Genomic DNA, 19,504 nt, shown 5'->3' with positions numbered 1-19,504 from the left:
TTCTTCCTTCTTCTATCACACCTCCACCATAGCACCCTACCGGATTTTATCTTACGTAACACAGTTCTTCTTCCTTCTGATTTGGATGTGTGTTGAAGAGCAGAACTTACATAGATTGGGGGAGGGGGAATAACAACTCTGCATATTTTGCTTTTGTGGTGCCTGTGCTTTGTAGGTGTGGTTATGTAAAAAGTTGTGGTTTTGATGCATTGATGAAATATCTTAAACTAGTCGCATTCTGAGTAGGCCATGAAGTTTTAGAAAGTAAGTAGACAATTCAAAAGGGGCAATGCAGTGCGGTGAGCATGTTTTATGACCTTGGGGTGCTGGAGAGTCCAGAGAGTGGGAACACCGTAATTTCCTTGCATCTGTGCTGCCTGGAACAAAGGGAACAGACCTCTGATTCTGAGTCTTCTCACTGGCGGAGGGACATGGAGTAATCATTTTAATTCTCTTAGCATCGTTTTCCTTTCAGAACCATTTCTGATCCTAAAGCTAGACTTATTCCCTTTCAAAAACATAGTTAATAATTCCTCCTAAATATGAAAAAAAAAACTGAACAGAAAGCAGGTAAAATAAGGATAAGTTCTCATACAAAGTTTAAATCCCTTTATCACAATGAAAAATGCAAAGACTTCACTTGGGAGGCAAAGATATGTGTTTACAATTGGTGCCATTGCATTGGAAACCCATAAGAAAACACAAGAACTGTCTTTGCAGGCCTGTTTAGCCATGACTCCAAAGGGCTGAGTGTGCATACTTCAGGAAGCCCGTGATTTTTATCAGCCATATGATCCTAGCTGACAATAGCATATTTAGCCAACTCAGTATATCGCAGTCGTGTGGGCAGCAGTTTGAGTTCTCTTGTCCCAGAGACTAACTGACCTCTTCCTGCTTGAATTTCATGCAGTCTCTCTGTTAGCATCAAGCCAGAATTCTGGAAAAATACATAAAACAAAAAGTCGAGGACATGGCTTGCCTAGATTGCTGACTGTCATTCCCGGGCTAGATTTTTACGAACTTCTCCGTGGAAGATCGTGGTTGGTTTGGTTTTCATGCATTTGATGATAGAGGAACACTGAACCAGACTATTGTGGTGAGGCCCACAAATATTTAAGTGTCCTAAATGACCACAGAGAGGGATTTGCGACAGGCTACAAAGTGAGACTGAAGGAAATATATTCAGAGTAAGTTGCTGTCTTTAAAATTTGACTGTATCATAATGAAAACGCTAGAAGTACTCAGTAGACCACGCAGTCCTGTGAAAGATGCTCTACATAGACTCCTGTATGATGCAGCATATGGCGACCAAAGCATAAAAAGGATGAGTAATCGAGCCTCACACTTCTGCTGAGATGTGAGCATTAATTTCTGTCCTTGGTTACTTCTGTAGTGCTCGATGTGTTTTCCGCATTTGCTTAACTGCTGTTCTAGCACGGTTTCTCCTCCTCTGGAGCTTCATAGACGTACTTATCTTTCTCCTCAGCCTAAACAATTCCTCCCAGTGTCTTCCGTTAGAGTGGGCACAGGGGTTGTCTCAGTTAGGGTTTCTGTTGCCATGAAGAGACATCATGACTTATAAGCACTTACAAAGGAAAAACATTTAACTGGAGTGGCTGACATTTTCAGAGGTTTAGTCCATTGTCATCATGGTGCGACATGGCAGCATACAGGCAGACATGGTGCTGGAGAAGGAGCTGAAAGTCCTGCATCTTGACCTTCAGGCAACAGGAAGTGGTCTGAACTAAGCGTAGCTTGAGCAAAGGAAACCTCAAAGCCCACTCCCACAGTGACATACTTCCTCCAACAAGGCCACACTTACTTCAACAAGGCCACACCTCCTAATAGTGCCACTCCCTGTGAGATTATGGAGGCCAATTACATTCTAATTACCACAGTGGTCATGAAATCCTTTAGTCTGCTCTTATTGTGGAGAGTTTTTCCTTCTCCTTCAATTGTGATAGTTTTTCTAAGTACCTTAGTCTAGGTTGGCAGTTATTATCTTTTAGGACCTAAAATATATCACCACAAGCCCTTCTGACTTCTTAATTTTTTTCTATCTAGAAATCTCTTATTTTGATGAACCTACCTTTGTATATAACTTGATGTTTCTGGAAGCTTCTAACTTAATTTATTTGTTCTGCGTATTTAGTGTTTTAACTACAATATAATGAATGTGGGAGGTTCTTTTAATTTTGTTTATTTGGTGTTATAAATGCTTCATACACCTACATGGGCATCTATTTTTCAAGATTTAAGATGTTTTCTGCTATAATTTTATTGAAAGTGTTTTCTGTTCCTTTAGCAAGAAATTTTATTTTGCTTCTTCTATTTCCATGGTTCATATATTTTGTCTTTTCATTTATGTTCCATAGATCTCACAATTCCATTCTTTCTTAAATTCCATCTTTGTTATTCTGATGGGTTATATTTTATATAGAACTTTTTCCCCCTCTTGCGGCTTTCAATGCTGTTTATTTGTTCTGTATATTTAGTGTTTTAACTATCTGTCATGGGGAGAATTTTTTCTGGTCTTGTCTATTTGGTGTTCTGTGTGTTTCTTATATCTGTATGGCTGTGTCTTTCATTAGTTTGGGGAAATTTAGTCCTGCGATCTTGTTGAAGATCTGGTCTATGCCATTGCCTTGGGGTTTGTTTCCCTCATCCATCCTTCTGTTTTGCAGATTTGGCCTTTTCATGGTATCCCTCGTTTCCTGCATGTTCCTTTCCCGTGTCCTTTTAAAATTTTCATATTCTTTGCTTGTTTGGCCTATTTCCTCTACTTTGTCCTGGAGTCTCCTGTTCTCTCTTCTATTTCATCCATTCTCCTTGGAAGGCTTTTCTTTCAGTTTTCTAGTTGGGTTACTGAATTTTTCAACTCCATCTTCCTTCAGTTTGAGTCTTTTCAGTATGTCTATCTCTTCATTGGATTTGCTTTTCTAGGTCTGTGTTGTTTTGTCCTATCATTCAGCCTTGTGTTTGTGTTTCCTTGGGAATCAGTTATGTGCTTATTGTCTTTGAGTTCATTCTCTCTTTAAATTCACTGAGATGTCTATTTGTGTCCTCTTGAAAGTCCTTGACTTCTAGCCTGGCAGGCAGTGGTGGCACATACCTTTAATTCCAGCACTTAAGAGGCAGAGCCAGGTGGATCTCTGTGAATTCGAAGCCAGTCTGGTCTATAGAGTGAGTTCCAGGATAGGCCCCAAAGCTACAGAGAAACCCTGTCTCAAAAAAACCAAAAGAAAAAAAAAAGCCCTTGATTTCTTTGATGATGTTTAAGGTTACCCTTTTAAATGTTGTGCTCCATGGTTCATTTAGATGATTCTCTTTAGAGAACATTTCTATAGGAATGGTGGCTTGGGGCAAGTATACTGCTTGATCTTTCACACTATCATTATGATGAGATGGGCAAGTAGACTCTTAAGTTGATTGTGTGACTGGTGTGAACAGAGAAGTCTGGGCTGGTGCCAGGTGGTTGGGAAGGACACAGACAGGGCTCACCAGTTGGGGCTTGGGCTCTGTTTGTGGCACCTGGTGTAGGTCTGGGAATTGGAAAGTGTGCAGGCAGGGCAGGATCAGGCAGACCCACTAGGCTGGATCAGAGCACAGGTTATGTGCACCCTACTGGGCCTGGAGTGTGGATCTGACACAAACAGCTGTGAGGTAACTGGAGTCAGAAGGGGTTGTGCCAGGGAGCACAAGAAGGTTACTCCTGTCTCTGTGCCAATGGGCTGGCTATAGGGTCCCCGCAGGAAGGGGTCTATGGTATAGTGAGTTACAATGGGAGGAAGAGTCTGGGTGAAGGTCATGATTCCTGCCAAGCAGTTTAGGCAGGAGGGAGTTGAGACACTAGTTGAACTTGAAACAAAAAGAAAAACTAAAACCAACCAACCAATCAAAAACTAAAAATCATCCTTGTTTTTTCAGTGGCAGTGTATGCAGTGTTCAACAGGGACTAAGCTGTAGTAGGGTTAAGCTGTCATTTTCCCCTGCAAGGCTGCTGTTTGGAGGCACCAGGCTTTATCCTCAATATTCCTATGAGAGTAGAATACTGTCATCAAAAACAATCATTATCAAAGGGTATTAGTACTCAAATGGAAAAATAATCACCACTTAAGCATCAACCACATTAAGAAATAGAGGAACACTGTGTGTGTTTACTGATGTATTAGTTACTACAACTGAGTGGAAAGGAAATGAATATAGAAAGCAAGCAATTATTAATGAGCTAGAGAAAAAACAGGGGAAGAGATGTGTGAACTGCTGTGGAATAATCCTTCGGTACACTGTGTAAATCATGCTGTGATTGGTTTAATTTTTAGAAGCTGACTGGCCAATAGCTCGACAGGATAAGATTAGGCAGGAAAACCAGACAAGGACACTGGGAAGAAAGGTAGAGTCAGAGGAGTTGTCAGAAAGACACAGAGAGGAAACAGGAGGTGCAAGATGAAAGAGAGGTAATGCCAAGTGGCAAAATGTAGATGAACATAAATGAAGTTGTAAGAGCTAGCTAGTAATAAACCTGAGCTATCGGCTGAGCATTTATAATTAATATTAAGTCTCCCGGTCAGTTATTTGGGAACTGATGGGTATTTGGGAACAGTTTACAGTGAACACATGAAGGGGTGATGGGGATAGAGGCAGGAGATGAGGCAGTTTGGGCTCAAAGTCTAAAGGAAAGACTAAGAAAAAGAAATGCAATCAGGTAACTTCAATCAGCCACAGCTTTCAGAGCACCTAGACACAAGAGCCCTCAGAAAGCTCGTACATAGGAAGATGGAAAGAGAAAGAGGAGGGGGCAGGGAGAGGACAAGAACAGAGCAGGACAAAGTGGGTTTTGTTTGTTTGTTTCTTTGTTGTTTTTAATTGGCAGTGAGTATTAAACAAAATTAAACAAGACTAGAGGGGCCACAGTTTGTGCATTTTGCCCTGCTTTCTGGTCTATACTGAGTCTCAAGGTTATTTCCTGATCTTGCAGATGCCTGTCACACCCAGAGGGCTCCTGTGCGAGGCTGGGTCTCAGATGTTGCTCACAACTTGGGAAGGTCCTTCAAAGGCTGGTTGCCTATACCTGCCTCTCCCTCAAGCAGCTCTGTGCAAAACTGGGCCACAGATGCTGGTCCCATCTTCATGGGTCAGGATTTGAATGTTGAATCTGTTCCTGTGCAATCCTGCCTTGAGGTTCTGTATGCCACTTGAATCCCGAGTCTGTTTTCCTGGAGACTCTGGCTCCAATCAGGGTTCCATCTTGCTGAATGCAATGTGGTTCTGATTATGAGTATCTTCCCTTTCGACTGCAGGTATTAATCTGCCCAGGTTTCAGAGTATATATAGGCCCATGATACATGCAGTGAGGTTTCCCTGACATGTAGTTCACAGAGGGCCTGGGGCTGTCAAGCCTCTGACTCAGCAGGGATCTTTTTTTAAATGGCAGCCATTCCCCTCAAGTGGAGCGAGGGCAGCATCTCCTCTTGTCGGTGCTGGCACTCCGACACTTTTTCTGCTCTTTACAATGTCTGTTACTGAAAGTGCAAGTCCAGCTTTTTCTGAGCCTCTGTCTTAAGCTGTGGCTTCTGCCATCTGCTGTGGTGGGTTCCTGTCACTGAGAGTAGAGAGCTCCCCAAATGGTGCCGGTCCCCTCTGGGATGGACTCAAGACTTTCTCTCCTTTGTGAAGTCCCCCATTTTACGTTGTTGTTAAAGCTGGGGATATTTCAGCATCGCCAGCCTCCTCTGATACCTGTTTCCACCTTTTCTGTTTATTCTCTGGAGATTGTAGCAGACATTTCCTTCCCCCATCCACCATTTTCTGAAGATCTCTACCCACCTATGTCTGCTCCTACTTCACCTTTAGAATTATTGTGTGAAAAGCTGGAATAAATGAGAGATGGTTCTTAACACAGATTGGAACTCTGTCCTTTTCATTTGACATGTGACCATGCGGACAACTTATAAGCTTACTCTTGGAAGTCTTGCAGCTTTCTGCTGGGTCTCTTCTATCTAGGCCTGGCTGTGCAGGGTAGGGGAGGTTAGGATGGGGACCCTTATCTGATCCAGAAGCCAGTAATGGGCTTTTTTCCCTTCCTTCATACGTCCTTCATTTTGCCCACACCTCTCTGCTCTGCACATGCCTGTCTTATCCTTCTACCACCCTCCCACTCTTTCGTTTTAGCCATTCCCAGGCTCCAATCAGACATCTCTCTGCTGTGAGGGGTCCTTTCAGCATTCTTTCCTTTTGTAACCCTCCCTGGTCTGAGTGATGATTACTCTTCTATTTTTACACTGTCCCTGACATTAAGATATTCAGAGAGGACATTCAGTTCATGATCATCTAAGTATTTGTACAATTTCTGTACCACACAGAAATTTCCCTGTATTGTTATGTATTCACACAGAAATTTCCATTTTAGGTTCAATCAGATGCCCGCAGCAGCTGCTGAGGCTCAGTTCTCTTATAGCTCTCCTTGTCTCCCTTTTGCTTCTGGAAACATGGCCTCTGCTGTGGCTGTCTCTGCTGGTGTCATCAAGGAGTTCAATGACATGAAATTGCACAAGTCCTCAATGCCAGGAGAAGTGAAAAAATACAAGAAGGTAGTGCTCTTCTGCCTGAGTGAGGACAAGAAGAGCATCATCTTGGAGGAGGTCAAGGACATCCTGGTAGGAGATGTGAGGCAGGCTGTGGATGACCCTTACACAACTTTTGTCAAGGTGCTGCCGGACAAGGACTGCCACTATGCTCTCTATGATGCAACCAACTAGACCAAGGAGAGCAAGAAGAAGGACCTGGTGCTCATCATCAGGACCCCTGAGTGTGCATCTCTTAAGAGCAAAATGAACTATGCCAGCTCCAAGGATGCCATCAAGAAGAAGCTGCCAGGAATCAGGCATGATTCACAAGCAAAGTGCTGTGAGGAGGTCAAGGACTGCAGCACCCTGGCAGAAAAACTAGGTGCCCTCCATTTCCTTTATGAGCTGCCTCCAGCCCCTGCCTGGAACACCTAGCAGCCCCAGACATGCTCTCTGGTGTCGCTGGCTGCCTCTTTCCTGCCAGACCAGAGGGGCTGGGGAGATCTCAGCATAGGGAGAGTAATCCTTCACTCCAGTTGCCAAATGCTCCCCAACCCCCTGGGCCATTCTCCTGCCTCCATCCCTGGTAGATCTGGCCTTCCCAAACTGTTTCTGATTCCTCTTGGATTGAAGCAGACCAAGTTTTTCTTTCTTTCTTTCTTTCTTTCTTTCTTTCTTTCTTTCTTTCTTTCTTTCTTTCTTTCTTTTCTTTCTTTCTTTTTCTTTCTTTCTTCCTCTCTCTCTCTCTCTCTCTCTCTCTCTCTCTCTCTCTCTCTCTCTCTCTTTAATGCTCTTTGACTCTTTTGAGGGACCACCACCCAGCTCCCAAATAATCACATGGAGTCTTATTTTTTCTTATGAATGCCTGGCCTTAGCTTGGCTTGTTTCTAGCCAGCTTTTCTTAACTTAACTTACCCCATCTACCTTTTGCCTCTGGGCTTTTATCTTTCTCTATTCTATATACCTTTCTTTCTTTCTTACTCCATTGTTGGTTGTGTAGATGGGTGGCTGGCCCTGATATCCTTCTCTTTTCCTCCTTCTCTTGCTCCTCGATCTCTCGTCTCAGATTTCTCCTATTTATTCTCTCTGCCTGCCAGCCCCACCTATCCTTTCTCCTGCCCAGCTATTGGCCGCGTTCAGTTCTTTATTAGACCAAGCAGGTGTTTTAGACAGGAAAAGTATTCTACAACAATAAGTCCCTTCCCAGGCACCCAGTTTAAAGGGAGCCTGTATTTGGATGCCCCTATTACTCATCCCTCCCCATCTCATGCAGCCAGCTTCAAACCACAACAGTGACTCTGTGCTTGTCTGTTTAGTTGTGTGTGTAAATGAAATGTGGAAATGAACCTCCCTGTACCAACTACTTGCTCTTCTCTTTACTTTGTTCTTGGACACTCATGGAAGCAGGACCAGTAAGGGACCTTCAATTTAAACAATAAACAACAACAAAAGAAATTTCCGTTTTGAACTCCAGTGAGATGACCTGGTAAACTTTGCTGTCTATGTCAAAACTTTTGAGCTGCACTGAGTATATATTTGGGCAACTAAATCGTTTGGCTGCTATAGCCAGTGGAGCACAATTTAAAGAAAAACAAGATAACACTAAAATTTGGACTGCTTTTACAGCATTCGTTTGTTTTTCTTTCTGAGTTTTGGCTAGCACATACAACTTTCATGGTAGAGTTATTCAAACTCTTACATGATTAAATAGAATAGTCTGAAGTGGTGAAAATTCCTGATTGCATTCATTTCTAAATGAAAACAGTTGTGTCACTTTTAAGGACTTATAGTGCTGTGAGTCATTTAGAAAGTATTAACAATATTTGTTCAAACGACCTACTGTATTAGCATAACAGTCAATAGGCCAAATTTTATATTGAGCGCCACAAGACCCTACTGTGAATCTCAGTTTTCTTTATAAAAACCTTACGTCCTTGGCTAAGTCCTTTGGTTTCCCCACTGCAACATCTTCTGAATCAGCCCAGATGATCTCAAGAAGGAAATATAAACAAAGGCTTGAGAGATGGCTATGAGCACCCATGTCTGGAGACACACAACTTTTTCTAACCCCAGCCCTAGGGGATCCAACACTATCTTCTGAACTCTACAAGCATCTGCACTCATCACACACACACACACACACACACACACACACACACGTGCACACACACTTAGATGTGCACATACACAAATAGAAAGTGAAAAGAAAATATACACAGAGTAATTTATGTGCATACATTGAGAATATAACTACAAAAGGAATGCAGCCAATATTAATATTTTCATTTATTTCTTTCAAAAGGTATGTCTAAAGTAGTTATTAATTTCTACACATAATAGTAACTATATTTGCCATTTACTAAGCAAACTCCTTATAGCTTTTTGTCTGAATTATATCTTCTTTATAAGAGATTTAAATTAATGTAAATTAAATGTGACAAGGACAGGAACACTTATTTTTCAGCTTCCTCAATCGAGTTGTTCCTAAAATCTTCTGTCAGGTTTGAGCAGAGAATTGTGGCAGCAGGAAATAGCTTAATGACCAGCCCTTCATAGAACCTGAATGTGGGTCCTGGAGGAATGCAACTTAATGTGGCATGCAGCTGTAAGGCATGCCTGCCCTGGAGTTTCTCTGGTCTCTTTCATTCCATTAGCCCACACACTTGGTTTCAAGTTCTTGTAAACTCAGAGAGTATGACATTCTAGAGGCACCTGTTCCCTCCATGTAGATCAGATATGACTCGGGATGTATCCTCAGGTCAGGGAGGACACATGTAGACATGCAAATAAGGAAAGAAACAGGGCACAGTGAATGGGTTGGATATTGATGTGTTTCTATCAGAAACTGTGACAAAAGCCTGTATGACCCCCGAAGATGTCATGGGCATTTCCTCAGCAAACAGGGTCAAGGGACTGCTGTGGATATTGCTCTGTATGATGTGAACATGCTGCTCTGATTTGGTTGATAAATAAAACGCTGATTGGCCAGTAGCCAGGCAGGAAGTATAGGTGGGATAAGCAGAGAGGAGAATTCTGGGAAGAGGAGGGCTGAGTCAGGAGTTGCCAGCCACAGAGGAAGCAAGATATGAAGGCAGAACTGAGAAAAGGTACCAAGCCATGTGGCTACACATAAATAAGAATTATGGGTTAATTTAAGATGTAAGATCTAGCTAGAAAGAAGCCTGAGCCATTAGGCTACACAGTTTTAATTAATATAAGCCTCTGTGTGTGTTTATTTGGGTCTGAGCAGCTGTGGGCCAGGGCAGAACTGGAGAAAACTCCAGCTACAGGGGACTCTTATTTTAAAACATCCATGGCCGGGGGTGGTGGCACACACCTTTCTTTCTTTCTTTCTTTCTTTCTTTATTTATTTATTTATTTATTTATTTATTTATTTAGTTTTTCGAGACAGGGTTTCTCTGTGTAGCTTTGCGCCTTTCCTGGAACTCACAGAAATCCACCTGCCTCTGCCTCCCAAGTGCTGGGATTCAAGGCATGAGCCACCACTGCCCAGCAGCACACAACTTTAATCTCAGCACTTGGGAGGCAGAGCCAGGAGGATACCTGTGAGTTCAAGGCCAGCCTGGTCTACAGAGCAAAATCCAGGACAGATACCAAAACTACACAGAGAAACCCTGTCTCAAAAAACCAAACCAAAAAAAAAAAAAGAAGAAGAAGAAAAGAAAGAAAGAAAGGAAGGAAGGAAGGAAGAAAGAAAGAAAGGAAGGAAGAAAGAAAGAAAGAAAAAACCATCCAGGAAGCAATAGTTAGAAGAAAAGTTGGGCTTGGTGCTCATCACTAAATAAGAGCTCTTTCTGATGACTGTATTCATTTCCACTTTCTCCAGGGTGGCAGCTGCCTCAGGATTATCTTTGTCCCAACCCTGGTGGAGGAGGCAGAACACAGCACCAAGAAGAGTCTGAAGGGGAATCTTTCCTTTGAAAGGAAAAACAAAACACTAATTCAGGAACTATGGGAAGTCTCATGCATCTGGACAGTCTCAACTATTTTCTTCCTTTTTTTTTCCTGTGTGTGTGTGGGGTGTGTGTGTGTGTGTGTGTGTGTGTGTGTGTGTGTACAAGTATGTGTGAGAGTGAAGTGCGCATATATATGTGGATGCATGCTCCTGTGTACATGCAAAGGTCACAGGAGGACTATCTACCTTATTCCTTTGAAACAGAGTTGCTCACTGAACCAGGAGCTAAGGTTATGGCTAGCGATCTTTCTGTCTCTGACCCTACAGCACAGGGGTTACAGACAGTCATGAGACCCTGTCCAGCTTCTTCTGTCAGTGCTGAGAACTTGACCTCAGTTCCTCCTGCTTGCACCACAAACGTCCTTAACCCACCATCTCGCCAGCCCCTTATTTTCTTCTTTCTTTGTGTTTCTCCATTTACATAGACTCTTGAGTAGTCACTGAAATTCGTTGCTATTTCTAGCGATCATTTTGAGAAGTTTAAAAACCTTTCAGTGACCATTAGTCTTAATGCATTTTTCATTTCTTTGAAATGTTGTTGCCTTATAAATTGACCTGGTCTTTTCCTAACCTGGTCTTCTAATACAGGTACTTGCTATTGACTTCCTCCTACCTCAAATATATATATATATCACTGTAAGAACCTGAATTCTGCTCTACTTTTACTTTCAATAATAATGTAGCCTTTTTCTAAATACACACTTCTTGGGCTGAATTTAAGCAATAGAGTAGACAAGAGTGTATTGAGTAGCATTTAGAGTCAAAGAAATATTGTGGCACAAGGGCAATGTTGGTGAGATTTCCCCTACTGCAGCAAAATGCCAGAGAGAAGCAACTTAAGAAGAAAAATCATTTTGGTTTATGGTGTCAGAAGCCTAAGTCTATTGTTTCTTGGCTCTTTGCTTTTGGGCTGTGGAAAGGCAATACCCCATGGTAGAGTGCGTACTAGAACAAGTTACTCACCTTGTGACATCCAGGAAGCCAAGACAGAGACAGGACAGTGCCAGCACCTCACACTATCTCTTAAGCCATGTTTCACAGACTGTGTTAATTCCTTCCCCTTTTGATCAGACTGAAGGATTTTTCAGGAGTCACGAATAGTTCACAGTTCGTGGACGGAGATTTATCATTTTTCCTAGCTCTCTCCTGGTTATCTGAAGTTTGACCCTGGACTGGTTAGTTTTTATCAACGTGACACAAAACAGAGTCACCCGGGAAGAGGGAACCTCAGTTGAGGAATTGCTTCCATCAGATTGGCCTGAGAACCAGGGCTATGAGGCATTTTATTGATTACTAATTGATAGAGGGTAGCCCAGCCCACTGTGGGTGGTATCATCCCTAGGCCTGGGCAGTATGAGAAAAGTAGCTGAACAAGCCAGAGAAAGCAAGCCAGTAAATAGCATTCCTCAGTGGTCTCTACTTCATTTCCTGCCTCAGTTTCCTACCTTGAGCTCCTGCTTTGGCTTCTCTGAATGGTGGACTATAAGCTATAACCTGCAATAAATCTTTTCCTCACCAAGTTGCTTATGGTCAGTATTCCATTGTGGCAACAGAGAAGCAAATGAGGACAAACACTCTAGTTATTTGCTCATTAGCGGTAGAATAATAATGGATCAGAAATGTTCTATGTCATGTTGAAGAAATTTCAGCATATTCTTCATCTGCCCTGGTCTTAGGAATCACCTTGTCCAAGAACGATAGACACACTGCACCAGCTTCTTCCAGTGTTGATTCATTCAGCTAACAGGGAATGATAGAGTCAGGAATCAAAAGGCTCCCAACGCTGTAGTCTGAATGGTGGACTATGATATAAAACACAAGCATGTGCATGCAGTGTGTGTGTGTGTGTGTGTGTGTGTGTGTGTGTGTGCATGTGTGTGTGTGTGTGTGTGAAGGAGAATGTGTGGTGTGTCAGAGAACAAGGAAACATTATATACTTAATGCAATTTTAAGTTTACTATGTTCAAACTCTGAATTCCTAGTATCCCTCTGCTTTGAAATTCCTGAACGTTTCCAATCTCTGTCAAGGGAAAGTTTCATTCTTTCAGTAGCTGAGGCCATGTTCTTGGCATCATCCTTAAATCTTCTTTCACATCATGTGGATAATCTGTCAGGATATCGGCTGACTCTGCATGTTTATAACACATATCTAGCTAGCTCCCTTGCTCCAAACCACTTAGATCAACCCATGGCTTTCTACCTGGGGGAGTCCAAAATTTCCCAACCATGGACATTCAAAACAGGGGCTAAAGTCATTCTTCTAAAAAAGAAGTCAATTCATGTTTTTTCTCCACTTAAAACTTTCTAATGGCTTTGCATTTAACTGAGAATTAAAGCCCAAATACTTCTTGTGGGCCACTGGTCCCACTTGAGCTGGCCTCCATGACTTTCTTTCCATCTTCTGACTCCTGCCACAGCTAGTCCAGTCCTTTCTCCATCTCTGATACCTCCTCCATCACAGTACTACCTCAAAGACTTCTCACTTGTTTCCTTTGCTTCAAATTACTTTCCTAGGCCATGTAACTTCCTCTCTTTCTTCAGGCCTTTCCTCAATAAGGCTTTCCCTGGCTGTCCTGGTTATATTTTAGTCTCCTTTGAGCAATGTTAGCTTCTTTTCGAGTACTCCTTAGTACTTACCCAACAAGCATTTTTGTTCTCAGACTTCTGCTGTAATGTCCGTGTTTACATCAATACCTAGTATGTATGAAATGCTCAATAAATACTTGTTGAATTAATGTTTGCTATTTTTTTTAGGTAAATGTGCCCCTCAGGGCTATAATGTTTAAGGCTCAGCCCCCAAATGTTATACTCTTGGGAGGTATAGACCCTTTTAGAGGTGGTGCCTAGTAGAAGTAAGTTAGACCGCTGGGTGGGTGGGGGGAGGGTGTTGTCCTTGTAGAAGATATGGGATACCCAGGTTTTCTTCCTCCCTCTGACTGTCGTGTGATAAGCCCCTTCCTTTACTGTGTGTTCTTGCCTTGATGTACTACTTTACCACGGGTCCAAAAGCAACGGAGCCAAGGCAGCACAGACAGAAACCTTGGAAACCATGAGCCCAAATCAACTGCTCCTTTGCCAGAAATGCCTGATGTAGGAGAACCTGTTGATTCAAAGTGACATACCTCTTTAACAAGGCCACACCTCCTATTTCTTTCCAAACAGTTCATCAACTTTGGACTAAGCCACAAATTGTGAGCCTATGGGGACCATTTTCATTCAAACCCCCACAAGCAACCTTGCAGTGGGATGCTTCCCATGGATTCTTAGGCACTGTCACTTGACAATGTTTTGCTACAAAGCTGTGTTGTTTCTCTGTTGTAACTGATTTGAACGCTACTTAACAATCTTCTTTCAGAGAAATTATTACTATTTTGGTGTGAAAACACTCAAGATTAGTGTTCCCTGAAAACCCCAGTTTTCAACATTTGATACGTGTGTGCACATGCACTCCTCATGAAATTGAAGGTAACCTCTTCTCTGATGTGGATAAATAAGTTAAGGGGAGTTTGAAAACATTTTACTCATTTTTATTTCAGCCTAAAAAGCATAAACTAGAACTAATTATAAGATAATGTTACAGTTTTTCCAGATTTTGAGACGAGAGAGCATGCTCCCTCAGCAGAGTCAATAAGGAGTCCATATGCCCTATGTGTGCTCCTCTTACTCAACATTTAGGGGAGTGTCATGTATGTTGTGTGACTAGTTCATGACCTACCTTCTGCATTGCCTTACTGGTCTTGGGGAGCTGTCTCCTGTCTCATTTTCACCCCTTATTCACTTCTTTTTCTTTATATCTCTCATTTTATTCATGATGTTGTCTGGGGTGTCTTTCTGGTAATGAATTCCCCTACCCAGGACATTTTTCCTAGAAGTTCCATGGTTATTCATCAACATTTCTATGAAAGAAATTCTTAGCAGCAATCCTAAAATTCATATGGAAAAACAAAATACTCCAATAGCTAAAGTTATTCTTAGGACCAAAAGCAGTCCTGGAGACAGCCCAAAAGTTGACTTCAAATCATGCTATAGAGTCATGGTGCCACCATAAAAACCATCATGAAGGCCAAGGGAAATACAGAGCAGACATACATGACACACAGTCACGACCACCTAATTTTTGACAAAGTGTGTTGGGAAAAGTGGATTTCCACATATAGAAGATCATGCATACTAGATCCATAAATGTCAACTGAAAATAAAGGCAACTCCAAAGGAATCAAAAGACATTAATGAAACTTTGAAACTTCTAGAGGACAAGATGGTAAACCACCTCAAGATACAGACATAATGAAGGGTTTCCTGAACAGGACTACAATACATGGGAAATCCCAAGATCTGACATGTGTTGGGACTTGAGGTTAAAAGCCTTCTGCACAGCAAAGGAAATAGTCCTAAGAGTCAAGACAACCTGCAGAAGAGGGGAAAAAGGTCTTTACCAGCTGTACATCAGAGGGTTAAGAAATACTTCATATTAATTTATTACTTAAACAGCATTAATAGTAACTAAATAATAAAAACTATAATAATTAAATATCAAGAAATACCCAAATCATTTTCTGTTTCTTTTTAATTAAAATATAATTACAAGTCACATCGCCCTTCCTCTTCCTATAAACCCTTCCATACCTACCCCAGCTCCCTCTCAAATGCATGGCCCTCTTTTTTTTTAATTATTCTTGTTTTTGTGCGACCACACACACACACACACACACACACACACACACACACACACACACAGAGAAAGAGAGATTGGAAGAAATATGAATAAATATACAAATACAACCACTGAAATCTTTTTAGTATTGCTTGTATGTATTTGTTTTTAGGGCTGGCCACTTTGTATTGAGTAATTAGTTAGGATACTCAATAAAGGAGCTAATTGACTGAACAGATATTCTCAAAAGAAGAGATACAAATGCATAGAGGTTAAGAGCACTTGCTGTTCTTGCAGGGAACCATATTCAATTCCAAGCATCCATATGGTGATGGCTCACAACCATCCTTGACACCAGTTCCAGGGAATCCCATGCCTTCTTCTGACCTCTGCCGCACCAGGCATGCACAGGGTGCACATATAAGCATGTATGCAAAACACTCATACACATGAGATAACAAAGGATAAGTCTCAAACAAATTTTAAAAATATTACTATAAGAGGGGCTAGAGAAGAGGCTCAGCAGGTAGAGTGCTTGTCGAGCAATTGAGCAATCATAAGGACCTGTGTTCTGATCCCTACTCCCCATGTAGAAGTCATGCATGAGAGTACATCTGTAGCTCCAGTGCTGGGAAGGAGTGGGAGCTAGACAGCTACCTGGGATGTGGTGACTGGTCAGCTTAGCCAAATCAATGAGCTCCAAGTTCACCAAGATACCCTTTCTCAAATCATAAGGTGCAGAAGCAACTGCAGAAGGGATCCAACAACCTCTGTCCTCTACACACACATGCATGTACCTTCACACCCACACAAGTACATGCAAATGCCGCACATGCACACACCCAACATGCATGCACAATGGGTGGCTGTAGGAATTGTCACCTCCTTGTCTTTATTGAGCCCTGCTCAGTAGAATACCTTGCTTGTGGCTCTACTTCCTTTTCTAAAATGGCAGTCGCTTGTCAGTGCGGCATCTTTCAGTCCCATACACTTCCCCCCGTGAGCCTGGCTGCTGCCCAGAGAACACTGACGAGAATTCTCATTAGGCAAATTCAAGTCGACTTAGTGGGCTATGTTTCAAGCCCCTAATTGGTGCTTTCTCGTGGATGAGGGCCTGGGTTTGGAGCTCAGTTCCTGAGCAATCTGGAGAATTTGGCTGAGTTGAGAACTATTTGATAAACCATTTCCTTATACTAACTCTAGTTCTGTCAGATAAAGGCAAAACCTCAGTAACCAAAACGAATTCAGCTCACAGGCTATAAATCCCCAACATGCTTCAACTCCGATTCTGAAACAGAATCATCTAAAGTCTGCAATCTAATCAGAGTTCTGGATGGAAGGGACTCAACCAGCTTAGCCACAGTGGCGGTATTTAGGGACCCCAGGAGCTGAGGACCGGGAGCTCATTAGATGCTGGAAAACACATGCATTCCATTGTGGACCCATCTTCTGAGAAAATAGCTCTGATTCCGATGTTGAAAGAACATGAAACTAACATACCCTTCTCAGCTGTATAAATATCACTGGGCAGAAACCATGGGCTGGCATGGCAACAATCAGGAGGCAGCCTTTCATCTCCACCACTGCCGCAGAGAGGCTGGCTGCCTGTTTGGCCCCCTCTGTGTGCTGGCTTGCTGCATTCAAGCCACTAGAAGGCTGCCCTACCAGGGCATCAAAGATACGGTGGAGACTGAGAAGAGGACTCAGGGGTGCCCCCCACACAGTGTGACTGCTCCCCCTATTCGCACTAAGCACTGGGCATTCCCACGACTTTCAACCGACTTAAAGAACTGGATCTGAGAATCAAGCTAGTTTCAGCTCAAATGAAGTCCCGTTATTCATTGTTTTTGCTTTGATTACTTCCTACATGGGCCATATTTGTCTTCTTTAAAAGCGTTATGTGAGACTTTCTTGGTTCATGATGCCCTTAGTACTCAGTAATTTGTGTGTGTGCATGATCTCCCTTTATGAGGTTGTTGGAGCCAAAAACTTAACGGCTGTAGTTGTTTTTTTTTTTTTTTTTCTCTGTGTTCATAAGTATCACTGTGTTAAAATTCTCACAGAGCTCCTGAGAGTTTGCTAAGGTACCCGGGTCCTGTCACAGCAGTTAGGTGCTGTCTCATATGCAAGTGTGGGTAGGGTTGATGAAGTTATCTTCTACTCGGAAGGAGCTAACTGATGTTATAGAGAAAATAATGAGAGCACAGTAAAATATATTATAGAGTAAAGCAAAACGTTATTCCCTACTAAGAAGAGCATTTTATGCGTCAGCAAGTTTAAATGCAGAAAACAGATTCTCCATTACGCTGAGAAAGTGGACTTGTATGCTTATAGAATGTCTCAAAAGGCCAGGAAAACAAAGCTGATTCTGCAGAGCTAGTAACTATGTCCAAACATACTGCAAAACTATCAGTGAAACTCATTAATTACAGGCAGTCTTTGATGTCTCCCACTGAGCACCTATGATCTGGGACTCTACACAGAGTCTTGAAACAAATGACGTCTGCCATTTTGAAATCGCCTGATCAAACCTATAAACATACAATCATTCAGCCTCCCAAGCATATTATGGGAGCCTGGATGGTCTCGTGATAGGCCAGATTTACAGGTGAAGGAGTCTAGGAGTTGTAGCAGTTATCTTAAAAGTTCTTATTAATAAAAACAAACCTGGAGCCAGGTATTAAGGTGAACGCTGGAAGATCAGAGAAGTAGAACAAGCCACAGCTTCCTCACCTCGCCATTTCCTCAGCTGATCCTGTTTCCTCAGACTGGAAGCCTCTCAGTCCTCATCCCGAATGAATCTCAGCTGAACTGTGCTGCTCCAAAGCCTGGAAGCTTAACCAGCCAAATGCTTCTAGTTTCTGGTTCTCAGGCCTTATATATCTTTGTGCTTTTCTGCCATCACTCCCTGGGATTAAAGGCTCGCTTTCTGGGATTAAAGGTGTGTGTCACCATGCTTTGCTGTATCCTTGTGGCCTTGAACTCACAGAGATCCAGACAAATTTCTGCCTCTGGAATGCCAGTGGTATGCTACCACTGCCTAACCTTCATGTTTAATATTATGGCTGTTCTCTTCTCTGACCGCAGATAAGTTTATTAGCATGCACAATATTTTGGGGAACACAATACCACCACAAGGAGTAGTAGATATTTAAGTTTTTCTGCTTGTCAATATAGAAAGGCAGCCCAGAGAAAATCATACCTAACCTTCAGTATCAGACCTGGGGTGACTGCTAGAGAAGAGAGAGAGAGAGAGAGAGAGAGAGAGAGAGAGAGAGAGAGAGAGAGAGAGAGAGAGAGGATCTGGCTGTTGGAAAATAAAAGCCCTAGACATATGCTATGAATTGGGCCTTAGAAAAATGATTATTTAAACAGAGAAATGTGAGTACCTGTTTAGAGTTGAAAAACCAAGGCCAGCAATGGTGTAGAGGTAGGAAACTGTAGAGTAAAACTCAGAAAATTCTCACTAATCACTGAAACATACCTTAACAAGTGTCTTATGACGGTGTGGTGGGAAATTTCACTGGATAGAGGAATACCTAAAATGTGGTCACAGTTGACTGAAAGTGTCCTACCAAGCAAGATCAAAGTCATTAAGTGAAGATTTTAGAAATAGAAACTGGAACAATTGAAAAATGATTAGACATATTTTTCTCTACCTAGCCTCACTCCCTAGGTGACTCCACGTCTTTGAAGGCATCTAGATGCTACTGCCTGCTCTCCAGGGTGTGGTTGATTATAGATGGGTATGCCACACTCAGTAAAACTAGCATGGGAATCTCACTTCTCCCTGAAGACCTCCTCACAACAGTCATGGCCTCTTAGCAAACTTCAGGTTCCACCGTCCAATTCTCAGGCACATTTATGCTCTTCTTGTCTACTATTTTTCTGCCAACTGTCAGAAAATTCCCACCAAACCAGAAGGCAAGGGAGCTTGACACCTCTCACTCACCCCTCCATCACCACGACACTCACTGTAAGCCAGTATCACTACCTGCCTGCCTCCTAGAGGGAGTCCTTAAAACCCCTCAGTTTCCAAAGACCCAGCATGCAGCCGTCAGATTGTTTTCTCAACAAGTTGAGTTAGATAGTACCACTCCTTGGATCAAAAGCCTCTGGTGACTTCTCATGTCACCAGAGTGAAAATCTCAGTCTTGGTAGACTTACTTGAATTTGTCAAATAAGGAAGATGATTTCCAACTGTCAAATTTTCAATATAAATATATATATTATATTTAAGTATATAGTGACAAGAACTATTCATTGACATAGTAGGTGAAGGTTTTTGTTGTTGTTGTTGTGTTTTTG

The 19,504-nt window shown here is 42.2% G+C and overlaps 1 pseudogene; it reads left to right on the top strand.

Moving 5' to 3' along the window:
• The first annotated feature begins 6,488 nt into the window (after positions 1 to 6,488).
• On the top strand, positions 6,489 to 7,001 carry LOC131918799 (cofilin-1-like; annotated as a pseudogene).
• The last annotated feature ends 12,503 nt before the right edge of the window (positions 7,002 to 19,504 follow it).

This window comes from Peromyscus eremicus, chromosome 8b, assembly GCF_949786415.1.
Source record: "Peromyscus eremicus chromosome 8b, PerEre_H2_v1, whole genome shotgun sequence".
NCBI classification, from domain to species: domain Eukaryota; kingdom Metazoa; phylum Chordata; class Mammalia; order Rodentia; family Cricetidae; genus Peromyscus; species Peromyscus eremicus.
The sequence above is the reverse complement of the archived record's forward strand: the minus strand, read 5'-3'. Positions and strand labels throughout refer to the sequence as shown.